We start from the raw sequence: 14,438 nt of genomic DNA, 5'->3' as shown, positions 1-14,438 counted from the left end.
TTTTAATATGTTTATTTGTATACCAAAACACTTTCTATTAAATATATGCACTGAATATATTTTAGTTATTAGCTTTTCTTTCTTTTCTTTTTCCCACCTGCTGCAATGAGAGATTTCTCTGCTTCCTGAAGACAGAAGTATAATTGTATATCTGTAGGACACATATCATTTTCCTCTTTTAAGAAACTCTGATAAAAGACCTTTGTGATGATATAATTTTCATGAGTTCAGTACATTTGTAAAGGAACTGGTAAATCCAGTATGTTTGCCTCTATGCATTATTTTCTTTAAAATGTAGCCTAGATAAATTTGAACTATTTGTGTATAATGTTTCAAAACCTAAAATTCAAGTGTATTTTCGTTTTCTATCATGATTAGTCATTTGGTGTTGAGTTGCTGTAAGAACTGAATTTCACCAAAATAACTGTGGATCCAGTGAGCTTTCGTATTTTGTGACCTTCTTCTCTGAACATCTTGACATATTTTCCCTTCAACAGTCCTCACCACTGCAATGTGCCATTATGTCTAGCTTAACACTTACATTTAATTCTCCCACTGTGGACTCAGTGAAGGTCAGGGATTTTTAAAATATTTTATTTTATTTTATTTTATTTATTTTTATTTTACTTTTATTTTATTTTATTTTATTTCATTTTATTTTATTATTTTATATTTTATAATTCAAGTTAGTTCACATATAGTGTATTATTAGTTTCAGGGCTAGAATTTAGTGATTCATCAGTTGCATTTAACACCCACCGCTCATTACATCAGGTGCCCTCTTTAATGCCCATCATACAGTTACCCCATTCCCTACCCACTTCCCCTTCAGCAACCCTCAGTTTGTTCCCTATAGTTAAGAGTCTCTAATGGTTTGCCTCCCTCTCTGTTTTTATCTTGTTTTATTTTTCCTTCCCTTCCCCTATGTTCATCTGTTTTGTTTCTTAAATTCCACATATGAGTGAAATCATATGGCATTTGTCTTTCTCAGACTGACTTGTTTTGCTTAGCATAATACACTTCAGTTCTACCCACGTCATGACAAGATTTCGTTCTTTTTGATGGCTGAGTAATATTCCATTGTGTGTGTGTGTGTGTGTGTGTGTGTGTGTGTGTGTGTGTGTACACTGCATCTTCTTTATCTGTTCATCCATTGATGGACATCTGGACTCTTTCCATACTTTGGCTATTGTGGACATTGCTGCTGTAAACATTGGGGTGCATGTGCCCCTTTGAATCACTATTTTTATATCCTTTGGATAAATACCTAGCAGTGCTATTGCTGGATCATAGGGTAGTTTTATTTTTAACTTTTTGTATTAGTAATATTTTTAACTTTAACAGAGTGGCTGTACCAGTTTTCATTCTCACCAACAGTGTAGGAGGGTTCCCCTTTCTCCGCATCTTCGCCAACATCTGTTGTTTCCTGATTTGTTATTTTAAGCATTCTGACAGGTGTGAGTTGATATCTCATTGTGGTTTTGATTTGTATTTCCCTGATGCTGAGTGATGTGGAACGCTTTTTCATGTGTCTGTTAGCCATTTGTATGTCTTTGGATAGTGTCTTCTGCCCATTTCTTCACTGGATTTTTTATTTTTTGGGTGTTGAGTTTGGTAAGTTCTTTATAGATTTTGGATATTAACTCTTTATCAGATATGTCATTTGCAAATATTTCTCCCATTCCATAGGTTTTCTTTTAGTTTTGTTGATTGTTTTCTTTGCTGTGCAGAAGCTTTTTATCCTGATGAAGTCCCAATAGTTCATTTTTGCTTTTGTTTCCCTTGCCTCTGGAGATGTGTCTAGCAAGAAGTTGCTGTGGCCAAGGTCACAGAGGTTGCTACCTGTGTTCTCCTCTAGGATTTTGATGGATTCCTGTCTCACATTTAGGTCTTTCATCCATTTTGAGTTTATTTTTGTATATGAAGTAAGAAAGCGGTCCAGTTTCATTCTGCATGTGGCTGTCCAATTTTCCCAACATCATTTGTTGGAGAGACTGTCCTTTTCCAATTAGATATTCTTTCCTGCTTTGTCGAAGATTAGTTGACTGCAGAGTTGAGGGTCCATTTCTGGGTTTTCTAGTCTGTTCCATTGATCTATGTGTCTGTTTTTGTGAGAGTACCTATTGTCTTGAGGACTAGAGCTTTGAAATGTTGCTTGAAGTCTGGAATCGTGATGCCTTCAGCTTTGGTTTTTCAGGATTGCTTTGGCTATTTGGGGTTTTTGTGGTTCCACACAAATTTCAGGATTGTTTGCTCTAGCTCTGTGAAAAATGCTGGTGGTATTTTGATAGGGACTGCATTAAATGTGTAGTTTGCTCTGGGTAGTATAGACATTTTAACAATATTTTTTCTTCCAGTCCATGAGCATGGAATGTTTTTCCATTTATTTGTGTCCTCTTTAATTTCCTTCATAAGTTTTCTATAGTTTCCAGAGTACAGATCTTTTACCTCTTTGGTTAGGTTTATTCCTAGGTATCTTATTGGTTTGGGTGCAATCGTAAATGGGATTCATTACTTGATTTCTCTTTCTGTTGCTTCATTATTGGTGTATAGAAATGCAACAGACTTCTGTGCATTGATTTTATATCCTGCGACTTTGCTGAATTTCTGTATCAGTTCTAGCAGTTTTTTAGTGGAGTCTTTCAGATTTTCTACATAGAGTATCATGTCATCTGCGAAGAGTGAAAATTTGACTTCTTTGCTGATTTAGATGCCTTTTATTTCTTCTTTTTGTCTGATTGCTGAGCTAGGACTTCCAGTACTATGTTGAACAACAGTGGTAAGAATGGACATCCTTTTCATGTTCCTGAACTTGGAGGAAAATCTCTGTCTTTCCCCATTGAGGATCATCTTAGCTGTGGGTCTTTCCTATATGCCTTTAGGATGTTGAGGTATTTTCCCCCATCCCTACTTTATTGAGGGTTTTTATCAAGAAAGGATGATGTATTTTGTCAAATGCTTTTTCTGCATCTATTGAGAGGATCATATGGTTCTTATCCTTTCTTTTATTAATGTGGTGTATCATGTTGATTGATTTGTGTATGTTGAACCATCCTTGTAGCCCAGGAATAAATCCCACTTGGTCGTGGTGAATAATCCTTTTAATATACTGTTGGATCTGATTACCTAGTGTCTTGTTGAGAATTTTGCATCCATGTTCAACAGGGATATTGATCTGTAATTCTCCTTTTTAGTGGTGTTTTTCTGGTTTGGGGATCAAGGTAATGCTGTCCTCATAGAATGAGTTTGGAAGTTTTCCTTCCATTTCTGATTTTTTGAACAGTTTCAGAAGAATAGATATTATTTCTTATTTAAATGTTTTGTAGTTGGGATGCCTGGGTGGCTCAGTCAGTTAAGTGTCTGCCTTTGGCTTAGGTCATGATCCCAGGGTCCTGGGCTCAAGTCCTGCATCCGGCTCCTTGCTCGACAGGAAGCCTGCTTCTCCCTCTGCCTGCCATTCCCCCTGCTTGTGCTCTCTCTCTCTGACAAATAAATAAATAAAATCTTTTTTAAAAAATAAATAAACGTTTGGTAGAATTCCCGTGAGAAGCCACCCAGCCCTGGACTCTTGTTTGCGGGGAGATTTTTGATTACTGCTTCAATTGCTTTGCTGGTTATGGGCCTGTTCTGATACTCTGTTTCTTCCTGTTTCAGTTTGGTAGTTTATATGTTTCTAGGAATTTATCCATTTCTTCCAGGTTGCCTGATTTGTTGGCATATAATTGCTCATAATATTTTCTTATAATTGTATCTCTGTGGTGTTGGTTGTGATCTCTTCTCTTTCATTCATGATTTTATTTATTGGGTCCTTTCTCTTTTCTTTTTGATAAGCCTCACTAGGGGTTTATCAACCTTGTTAATTTTTTCAAAGAAGCAGCTAATAGTTTTGTTCATCTGTTCTACTGTTTTTTTTTATTTTTGTGTCATTGATTTGTGCTCTAATCTTTATTATTTCCCTTCTTTTGCTGGATTTAGGTTTTATGTGCTGTTCATTTTCCAGCTCCTTTAGGTGTAAGGTTAGGTTGTGTATTTGAGACTTTTCTTGCTTCTTGAGGATGTACTGCTATATAGTTCCCTCTTAGGACAATCTTTGCTGCATCCCAAAGGTTTTGGACTGTTGTGTTTTCATTTTCACTTGCTTCCATATATTTTTTTAATTCTTCTTTAATTTCCTGGTTGACCCATTCATTCTTTAGTAGGATGTTCTTTAACCTCCATGTATTTGTGGTCCTCCTAAATATTTTCTTGTGGTTGACTTGAAATTTCATAGCATTGTGGTCTGAAAATATGCATGATATGATCTCAACCTTTTAGTACCAGTTGAGTCCTGATTTGTGACCCAGTATGTGATCTATTCTAGAGAATGGTCTATGTGCCCTTGAAAAGAATGTCTACTCTGCTGCTTTAGGATGAAATGCTCTGAATATTTCTGTTAAGTCCATATGGTCCAGTGGGTCATTCAAAGCCCTTGTTTCCTTGTTGACCTTCTGTTTAGATGATCTGTCCTTTGCTGTGAGTTGAGTGTTAAAGTCCCCTGCTATTATTGTATTATTATCAAAGAATTTCTTTAATTTTGTTATTAATTGATTTATATATTTGGCTGCATCCAAGTTAGGGGCATAAATATTTACAATTATTATATCTTCTTGTTGGATAGACCCTTTATTGTGATATAGTTCCTACTTATTCTCTTATTATAGTGTCTGTTTTAAATCTAGTTTGATATAAAGATGGCTACTCCAGCTTTCTTTTGATATCCATTAGCATGATAAATGGTTCTTCACCCCCTACTTTCAGCCTGGAGGTATCTTTGGGTATAAAATGAGTCTCTTGTAGACAGAATATCAGTGGGTCTTCTTTTTTTATCCATTCTGATGCCCTATGTCTTTTGATTGGAGCATTTAGTCCATTTGCATTCCAAGTAATTATTGAAAGATATGAATTTAGTGGCATTGCATTACCTATGAAGTCACTGTTTCTCTATATTGTCTCTCTTTCTTTCTAGTTCTTGTTACTTTTCGTCTCTTTTTCTCCTCAAAGGCTCCCCTTTGATATTTCTTGCATGGCTGGTTTAGTGTTCATGAACTACTTTAGCTTTTGTTTGTCTTGGAAACTCTTTATCTCTCCTTCTGTTCTGAATGACAGCCTTGCGGGATAAAGTATTCTTGGCTGCATATTTTTCCCATTTAGCATGTTGAATGTATCATGCCTCTCCTGTCTGACCTGCCAAGTCTCTGTGAACAGGTCTGCTGCCAGCTTTATGTGTTTACCCTTGCAGGTTAAGCACCTTTTCTCACAAGCTGCTTTCAGAATTCTTCTTTATCTTTGTATTTTGCAAGTTTCACTATGATATGTCTTGATGGTGAGCTGTTTTTGTTGATTTTGAGGGGCGTTCTCTCTGCCTCTTGGACTTGAATGTCTGTTTCCTTCCCCAGATTAGGGTAGTTCTCAGCTATTCTTTGTTAAAATAAACCTTCTGCTCCATTTTCTTGCTCTTCTTCTGGGAATCCTATGATTCAGATATTATTTCATTATATGGAATCGCAGATTTCCCTAAGTCTACCTTTGTGATCTAATAATTTTCTTTCCTTCTTCTTTTCAGCTTCATTATTTTACATAATCCTCAGTTTTGTCCATCCTCATTTTTATGGCCTCTATGTGGTTCTGTATCTTGCTTATAGCATTTTCAATTTTGGCCTGACTAGATTTTAGTTCTTTTATCTCTACAGTAAAGGATTCTCTAGAGTCTTCTAGCTTTTTCAAGACCAGCTAGGGTCTTTATAATCGTTGTTTTAAATTCTAATTCAGACATCTTACTTATATCTGTATTGATTAAATCCCTGGCTGTGAGTACTGCCTCCTGCTTTTTCTTTTGGGGTGAATTTCTCCATCTTGTCATTTTGTCCAGAAAAGAAAGAAGAAAGAAAAAGAAAAAAGCAAACAAAAAAACAATAACAACAACAACAACAAAAACAGCAACAACAAAACACTAGATCCTGGGTGTGTTGTGGTCTGCTTATTAAAAGAAACTAGATCCCAAAATAAGAAGGAATGAAAAAAAAAATATATATATATACATATATATAAAATAAAATACAATGAAAGGAAACAAAAATAAAAATTAAAGCATATGTAAAAATTGAAAAAAAGTAAAAAATTGAAAAAAAGAACTGAAATGAAAAAATAATAAAAAATAAAGAATAAAAGTACAAAGGAGGCTAGATACTATTTTCCCCTAGAGCTGAAGCTTTGTAGCCCCCTATGATCAATAAACTTGGTGTGAGTGTGTTGTTTGTGCTGGTCTTCTGGGGGAAGGACCTGTTGCACTGATTCTCAGGTGGACTTGCCCTAGTGGAAATGCACCTCCAGTGCACAGGGAGGCAGTCTTGGTGTAAGCAGCTCTGGACTCCACTAGGTTGCTCTTTGAAAGCTTTCAACACTGATGGGTGGAATGAATATGGCAGCACCCTGCTCTCTACACTGGAGCTGAAAACTTGTGCCCTCCATCCTTCAGTGAACCCTTACAGAAGAGCAATCAATCACTGTTGTCTCCCTGGTTTCCATCAGAACCCTGTATTTACCCTGCCTGTGTTCCAGCTTTTTTATCTCAGGCACATGACTGAGTTTCAAAACTCCAAATTTTAGGGACTCCTACAGCATGGATCCCCACCTTTCCTACCAGGGAGTATCTCACCATATTTCTGCCATTTGTTGAACCCCTCCCAGCAAAACAGTTGCACAACCGCGCAGGGCAATACAGAGCAGAAAGATGGCACCTAGACTCACTGTTCCCATCCAGCTTCCATGCTCCTATCCCTGGGAACAGTGCAGCATTTAAACACCACCCATTTTTCTTGTGACCCAGGGGATCTTCAGACCATTGATTTGATAACTATCGAGCTATATTTGAGTGACAAGACAAACTTAGGGTCCCCCCACCTCCTCTAATCAGGGATATTTAGTAAGCATTTTCTACATCAACTTTTAAAGCTTATACCTTGAGGTTTTTTTGCAATTGCTACTGTGCATTCAGTAACCATTCTAGGTTAACACCCAAAATGGTATGTATGGTCAATTAAATAGACTCATAATTAATTAAGAAATACAACCATAACATCTTGCAGCAATTATTTAAATAAATTTTCATAGAATATGATTTTTACTCTAGAATTTTTTGTGTGTGAAAGAATCAAAGTAAGGAACCTAAACATATTTGAAAGTGTTTCTTTTCAAAGGAAGAGATCATCTTAATCTTCAGGAAATTGACATGCTTAATGTACTTCCTATGTGTTAATTAGACTTGTTTACGCTATTTAGCTTCTCATGAGCTGTTTTGGATTAATTTCTGAATTCCATGTAAAATTAATAATATTATAAAAAGAAAATCAACATGACTGGGGAGTCTGAAGGGCAGTGAGGTCAGATCTCCCTGCCTTGGTTTATTAAGAGATTGATTAGTAACTAAGCTGTGCCTTGGAGGTGGCTCATGTGCAAGAGCTAAATCAATGTCATGGCTCTTCAAGTTGAGATTTTGAAGCATTATGATGACCTTAATTACATATATTAAATCATTTATCAACTACTATACACAGCACCGTTTGTCCTTTCCTTATAGAATATTCATGAACCTCTCTTTAGGAAGAGTAATCATCTAATCAGTATTTTATTTACTACTACTACTCAGAAGATTTTCTTTAGCCCTCCTACAAAAAAGAAAATTCCATTTATTTAGTTATTCATATGTTCTCTTAGAATCCCTTAGCTTAGTAAAAAAAAAAAAAAAATCTCAGAAAACCACAAAGATCTTGCTGCTTGAAGAAATACAAGACATGGATTCCCAAGAAGAAATTAATTGGAGCATTTTAAACTGCACCCAGAGTGGTCCTCTTTTTCTCTGTCCTTTCTTACATGTTATGCAAAATGAATCAAGTGGTTGATATTAGGAACGAGAGGAGGAAAATCAGGAAAGAAGTGAGATTAGGATTGAAGAAGGGACTAATATTATCACCACAAAATAGCAAGACATATGTGTCAGGAAACAAGGAGGGAAATTGAAAAACTAACTGAAGACTGGAATAAGAAAATCCTCTCAGTCTTGTTCTTGATTTCCTATGTATAGAAGTAAAATACAGTCTTTTCTAATAAGAGAGGATAAGAAGATCATAGAGATACGTAAATTTTTCACTATAATCAATCCTACATATATTGTGACTTTTAGCTTGAGTACAATTTTATTTCATAGTTTGTTTATAGGTTGTTGTACATTTACAGGTTTGTGACAAGAAAAAAAAATAGTTAACTCTTTAGAAGCAAATAGTTCTTAGTGATAATTGTATGCTATCTGAAAATAACATTTGAGTAAACTAAATATAAATTGTAAAAATATCTGTAATAATACTTGTGCTTCAAGGAGTTTGGTGCTGATTGCTCTAAGGAATACAGAGTATTATAATACAGAGTGTTCTTTTTGGGGAGTAATTTGCTTGGGGTGATAAATATAAACAAAATACTATCAATAGAGAAATAAGACAGAATATCAATAAAGAAAAGGCTAATTATTCAGTTGATACATACTAAGAATATGTATTCATTCAGCAACTCTTTGTTGAGTAATCAAGAAATCTAGAATAAATTAGGTATTAGAGGTTGAAAGATCATTGTGAGTTCCATGATTTAGGAAGTTTTTTTAGGAAGAGGATTCTCTTTTGCTGAGTTCTTATGGATAGATAGATTTCTTCCTTCCTTCTTAAGTGGATACAAATAAATTTACTAAGTAAAGCAAAGCCATGTTTTTAGTAGTGATAAATCGCTTGGCTGGAGTGTAGGGTACAAACAGATTTTTGTTTAAATGATATAGAAATGAAAGTTTTAGAAAAGACAGATTTTAGTCATTAGCCAGGATATTTGCAATTGGTGTTCTGGGCAAAAAAGAATTTACTCTTAAGCAAGTAAAGGGCATAGTGAAAGATTGTGCATCACTTAATACTCCTTTGCTGATCATTTTTGGATAACCCAACTATAGCTAACTGAAGAAAGAAAGGATTTATACCAGTACATGTCACTGAAAAGTTTAGTAAAGAGGGCTTTGGGAATATCCTGGAGGTACAGATGATATAATAAGGAATTGTTTTTTATCTTTCTCTGAACTCTGTTTTTAATCCTAGGCTCCATATGTTACTTTCTGTCAGTTGTAGGTTTACATCCTCCTAGGATGTAAAACCCAATGAAGTCTTCATGTGGTGCTCTGAACAGGGAAAAGTTTAGAGTGAAGGTTGACAGTTCACACTTAGCATGTTGTTTAACAACTTTTCACAAGCTGACCCTGACTTTCAGGAAATGAGATGAAAATGGCAGAATTATCAATCTGAATATCCACAAGCTAAAAAAGAACTCTTTTGAGGGATGCCATCTCAGTGGTGACAATGTGAAGTCCAGATTGCCTGATATACTGGGAACCATTTATTGGGTTCAGGCTCCAACAGGTCTCTGGGTTTAAGGGAGTCAAGTCTATGTTGAAGACAGAAGAGGACATAAAAAATGAATTTTAATTTTTTCACACCACCAAGGTGTTCGTGCCAAGGTAGCTAATGTGTGTCCACATCAAGGAATCCATCCTCCTGGGAACCACGAGGAAATTTCTCAAAACTAGAAGGGTTTTTCCCTTGTATCAATCTAGCTTTGAATCAATCTGTTCTATTAGTAATATATGTCCTTCTCCCAAAACAATGAAGTGCTCTGTGTGCTAATAACATAGCTTAAAAAAAACACAAAATTCTGCATTTTTATAAAATTTAATTAAAAAATAGTATTTCAAAGTGTACAGTCACCAGAAGTACACAGTTATAAAAAATGCACACACTTCACTTGGCATCTCCAGCACCTTCAGCTTTCTGTGCCTGGTCTGTTTTGACATCTCCGTTTTCTGCAGGGTTATTCCCATCCTTGTTAGCATCAGCTTTCCCCTTTTTCCCTTTGGGTAATCTTCTCTCCATTCTTTGCAGGGGCCTTTTTAGGCTTGGGCTCTGGCTTTGGAGGAACAGGTTTAGCAGATAACCTTGCAGGTCTTCTCTGTGTCTCATTCTTCACCTTGGCTTTATCTCCTTTAGCACCCCCTTCAGGCTTTCTCTTGGCGACAGCACTGGATGGGATGGGGAGTGGATACAGCAGCAGGTGGGCTTTGGCCAGTCTGGGGATCGTTCTTGCCCCTTCTTCTTCACACTGCTCTGTGAAATGATTTTTATGGCATTTATAACTTACTGTGAATGATTAGAAAAGAATTTTTTTGTGGGGAAGAGAAAGCTAGGAGATAGGAGCCTTATTACAATGGGCATCAGGTGGTCAGAGAGAAAGGGTACAGGGGCAAGAAAGATACATAGAAATGGAGCAAAAATAACCTAAGATAAATTTGGATCATTTCTCAATTTTCCAAGAATTAACCTTGATTATGATTGGATAAGTCAACAAAAGAGCTAAGTAAGTATCAGACAAGTAGGCATACAGATAGATATTTACAGAACAAGTTGAACTAGCAAGCATTTTGATATACTTTAAATTTTATTAGTGTTTCATTCTGATTATTTAGACATATGGGTTAAATAAATCTCATCAGTATATTTGTGCCTTTTCTTAATTTGATTCAAAGGGGGTGCCTGGGTGGCTTAGTCTGTTAACCATCTGTCTTCCGCTCAGGTCATGATCTCAGGGTCCTGGGATGGAGCCCCACATCAGGCTCCCTGCTCAGCGGGGAGTCTGCTTGTCCCTCTCACTCTCTCTCTGTGCTCTTTCTCTCTCAAATAAATAAATAAAACTTTAAAAAAAAAGGACTGTAAAACACAAGAAGAAACATGTCATTGACAATAATAAAAGTAGACAATTATAAAGCTGTGAAGAGTGAAAATAAATGGTATATGTCCTAGATTATTTTTGCTTTCAGATTCACTCTCCCAGAGAATTCTTTATATACTGTCTGGAATGTGCAACACAGAAAACTGAGTGATTATTCTCTCTTCTAGGACCATAGGGACTAGTCCTTTTAGAGGATAGAATCTTATGTGGACTTTTTTCCCCTGTTGCTCACCCTAAAGGTCTGTGCCACACTTCATGGTATGTTAGAGCTCAAAATAGTATTCCACCTTCAATAAGCCCATGTGATATACACGCCCTCCTGAAGGAAATATAAATACCAATACACATGCACATATAATTTCTTTTTAAAATGCTTTGTATTCAACATAGTCATTATTTAGTATAAGTAACATAGTTTATAGTAAAATACATTTTAAAGGTTTTGACTTTTCATTTTGGGTTTGTATGGTTTCATTGTTTAAATTTTACATTTGACTCATTATAGCAAATCTAGGTATAAATTAGTATATTTAAGGTATTCCTGAAGATCATCTTTCATTAATTTATTCCAGAAACTTTAATTATCACGTACTACATCACTTACTACATACCTGCTACAATACTGTGAGGGAAACAAAGATGGTATGGGGAACACTAACAATGCAGTGGTTTTCAATTCAGGTGATATGTTACCATCACCTGAGAAATTTTTAATCATCATTCAAGACAGAATAACTGGGGTTTTCAACCTGGACATGGGTATGAGTCCCAGGTATTTCTAATTTTCATTCAAGGTAGAGAAGGACTCGTCAAATGAGAAGTATGCTCTTTGAAGTTAGAGGTATTCCTTAGATTCACTTGCTAATTATTTCTGGTCTTGAGAAAATAAGGATGATATGGTTATGGTATCTGTTCTTTTTCAGTCCAAATCTTGACAATTAAAAGTATTACTGAAATCAGAGGGCTGAAAAAAATGCAAATACATTTCCCCAAACGTAAAGCACAGGCATCATAGTGTTCCAAAGCAAATAAGAGAATTCTAGTAATTATAGAATTGATATTCCCTTTCTTCCTTTGAAACTGCCTGCTGGCCCAATTCACATTGTTTATTCACAGGATAAGAGAGATGTTTTTAAGCATTCTCCACAGATACGAGTGGTTGATATTAAAAAAGACACTCTGGTTTAAGGATGCTGCTACAAAACACAGTTTGAAGATGAAATCCCCTACAAAGTTATCTTCCATCCTGCAACAAAAAAGTGTAGTGGTAGCATGTTCTGATGTAGAAAATAGGAAATAATCTATGAAATCTGTACCCAGAGAGAATCTTTTATTGATTTACTTAAAGAGCTTAATTTTAAAAATAGTTTTATTTATACTGCACTGAAACTTCCACATATTCTGTTATTTATTTGGGCAAGGATAAAATTGTACGCAAAAAAATGATGTATTGTCAAAATAATCACTTTTAAAAGAAATGCACATAAACATAAAAATAAATTCATCTTAATTTTTGCTTTATTTTCTATTAAAGTAATGTATCCTTGATCACAGGAAAACTTAGATTGTAGAAAATATAAAGAAGATAATAGAGATCACCCATAATGCCACACAGAAATAACCACATTTGGTATTATTACTTCATAATTTTATTTCTTCTAGATACTCAGTAATGCTAGCTGAAAGTTTTTGAAGTTTAAGTTCTGAAATTCCCTGTCTTCTAGCAGATAAATTAGTTTAATCCATGTGTATTTGTTGTAATTTATTATGACCTTGATGTATTTCTAAAACTTTGTCTTATTGTTTTACTGACAATATTTTCTTCCCTCTTTCCTCTCCCTTCCTACCTTCTATTCAATTGAGAATCTTTTGTATACCTTGCATTTTTGAGGTAATAATCTATTATATTTAGTACTGCTTTTTTACATAATAGTAAACTTTTTTGTGATTATGATTCTGATTATTATAATGCATAATTTCAAGGCCTGCCTGATATTTTATCATTTTACTTTATTATAATCTAAATAAATACAATTATTTCATTAGAATAGAGTTCTTATGGAGAATCACTGTATCAAAATGTCTGAGCTTTTTAAAACCTTTCATGCATATTACTAAATTATTTTCTCAAAAGATTGTCTTGGTTACTGCTTCTTGTAGTGATATTAGAAAATATTAATCATTGCATCCATACCAGCAATAAATATTATTAATTTTAATGCTGTGAAAATTTGATTAAATAAAATATACATAGCATTTCTTAAAACTTGCATTTTTTGGTTTATTTTTTAATCATTTTTTTCTTTCATGTAAGTATCTAATCATGTCTTTTATCAATTTATCTATTGTGATCTTAATATTTTTTCACATCTGTTGCTGTGAGCTCCATGTAACTATATCTGTAATCTTTTTGAAGCTTTTCCCCAGTTTATATTTTGACTTTTAAATTCATTAATAATTTTTAGTATATGCAATTTAAAAATTATCCTTTGTGTTTTCTTTTATTCAAAGATTGGTAAATGTTTTTCCTTTTCCTATTAGTTTTTATTTAGTGGGTTTGATTTTTACATTCCAACCTTTAATTCATCTGAGTTTATATTGATATATGAAGTGAGATTAGAATATTTATTGATTTTTCCAACTGTCTAATTGCCTGTGTCCTTAATTATATCAAATATCATATCTTTATCTGTTGGCACTTTGACAAATGGAAAAATAAGCATTATGAATGTAAGCCTGGGTTCAAATCTCAGTTCCCCTATGTAATGACACCCTTATCTTGGGCAAATTGCTTAATCTATGTGCCTCAGTTATGTCATCTCTAAAATGAACACAAAGAAAGAGTCTGTATCACAGGATAATTGTGAGGGGCAAAAGACATAATACATCTAAAGTCTATGGCATAATGATGTACTGTATGGTGACTAACATAACATAATGAAAATAAATAAATAAAGTGTATGGCACATAGTAAATGCCCAGGAAATGTTACCTTTTATTGAATATGTTTATTCTTGGAAGAACATCACATTTTAATTTATGGAGCTTTATTTTATGGTTTTCTATCTGCTAGGATTTTTCTCATTTTATTAGCCTTGAGAAACAATTTGGCACAGTTATTTAAGCACATGAACTCTAGAGCTGAACTGCCTGGGTATGAATCCCAACATCCAAACTAACTATATGACCTTGGGTAAATTGCTTTACATATTTGTTTTTTAATTTCTCTATCTGTAAAATTGAGATATTTATGTCATTTGGCTCAGAGATTTACTGTGAGGATTAAATATAAGTAGTGGGTACTTAGTAGTAAAAGTGTTGCTAGCATGAGCTATTATTTGTTTCAAAATGTTCTTAATAGCCTTTTCATCCATTTTTATCCTCTAATGAAATTGAGACCTATTCTGTCAAGTTTAGAGAGATTCCATTTCTATTTTGATTGCAAGTACGTTGCTTTGGGAAAATTAATAATACTGAGTCTTCTTCCCAAAGAAAAAGCTGTATTTCTCCAATTTTTCAATGCTGCTTTTAGCTATATCAGTAAATAATTATAGTTTTTAAAAAATTTTTCACACCGTTTATTAAGAGTACTA

The 14,438-nt window shown here is 34.5% G+C and overlaps 1 protein-coding gene and 1 pseudogene across 2 annotated transcripts in view; one reads left to right on the top strand and one right to left on the bottom strand.

Annotated features, from left to right (window-relative positions):
- Nucleotides 1-14,438, top strand: part of CNTN1 (contactin 1) — a 359,783-nt gene that overhangs the window by 151,208 nt on the left and 194,137 nt on the right. The window lies entirely within an intron of this gene.
- Nucleotides 9,783-14,219, bottom strand: LOC123839698 (non-histone chromosomal protein HMG-17-like; annotated as a pseudogene).

The sequence above is a fragment of the Mirounga angustirostris genome, unplaced genomic scaffold (assembly GCF_029215605.1).
Source record: "Mirounga angustirostris isolate CCGP_5_RB_7025 unplaced genomic scaffold, mMirAng1.0.hap1 SCAF_5, whole genome shotgun sequence".
NCBI lineage: Eukaryota > Metazoa > Chordata > Mammalia > Carnivora > Phocidae > Mirounga > Mirounga angustirostris.
Note: the sequence above shows the minus strand (reverse complement) of the source record. Positions and strands in the feature narration are given on the sequence as shown.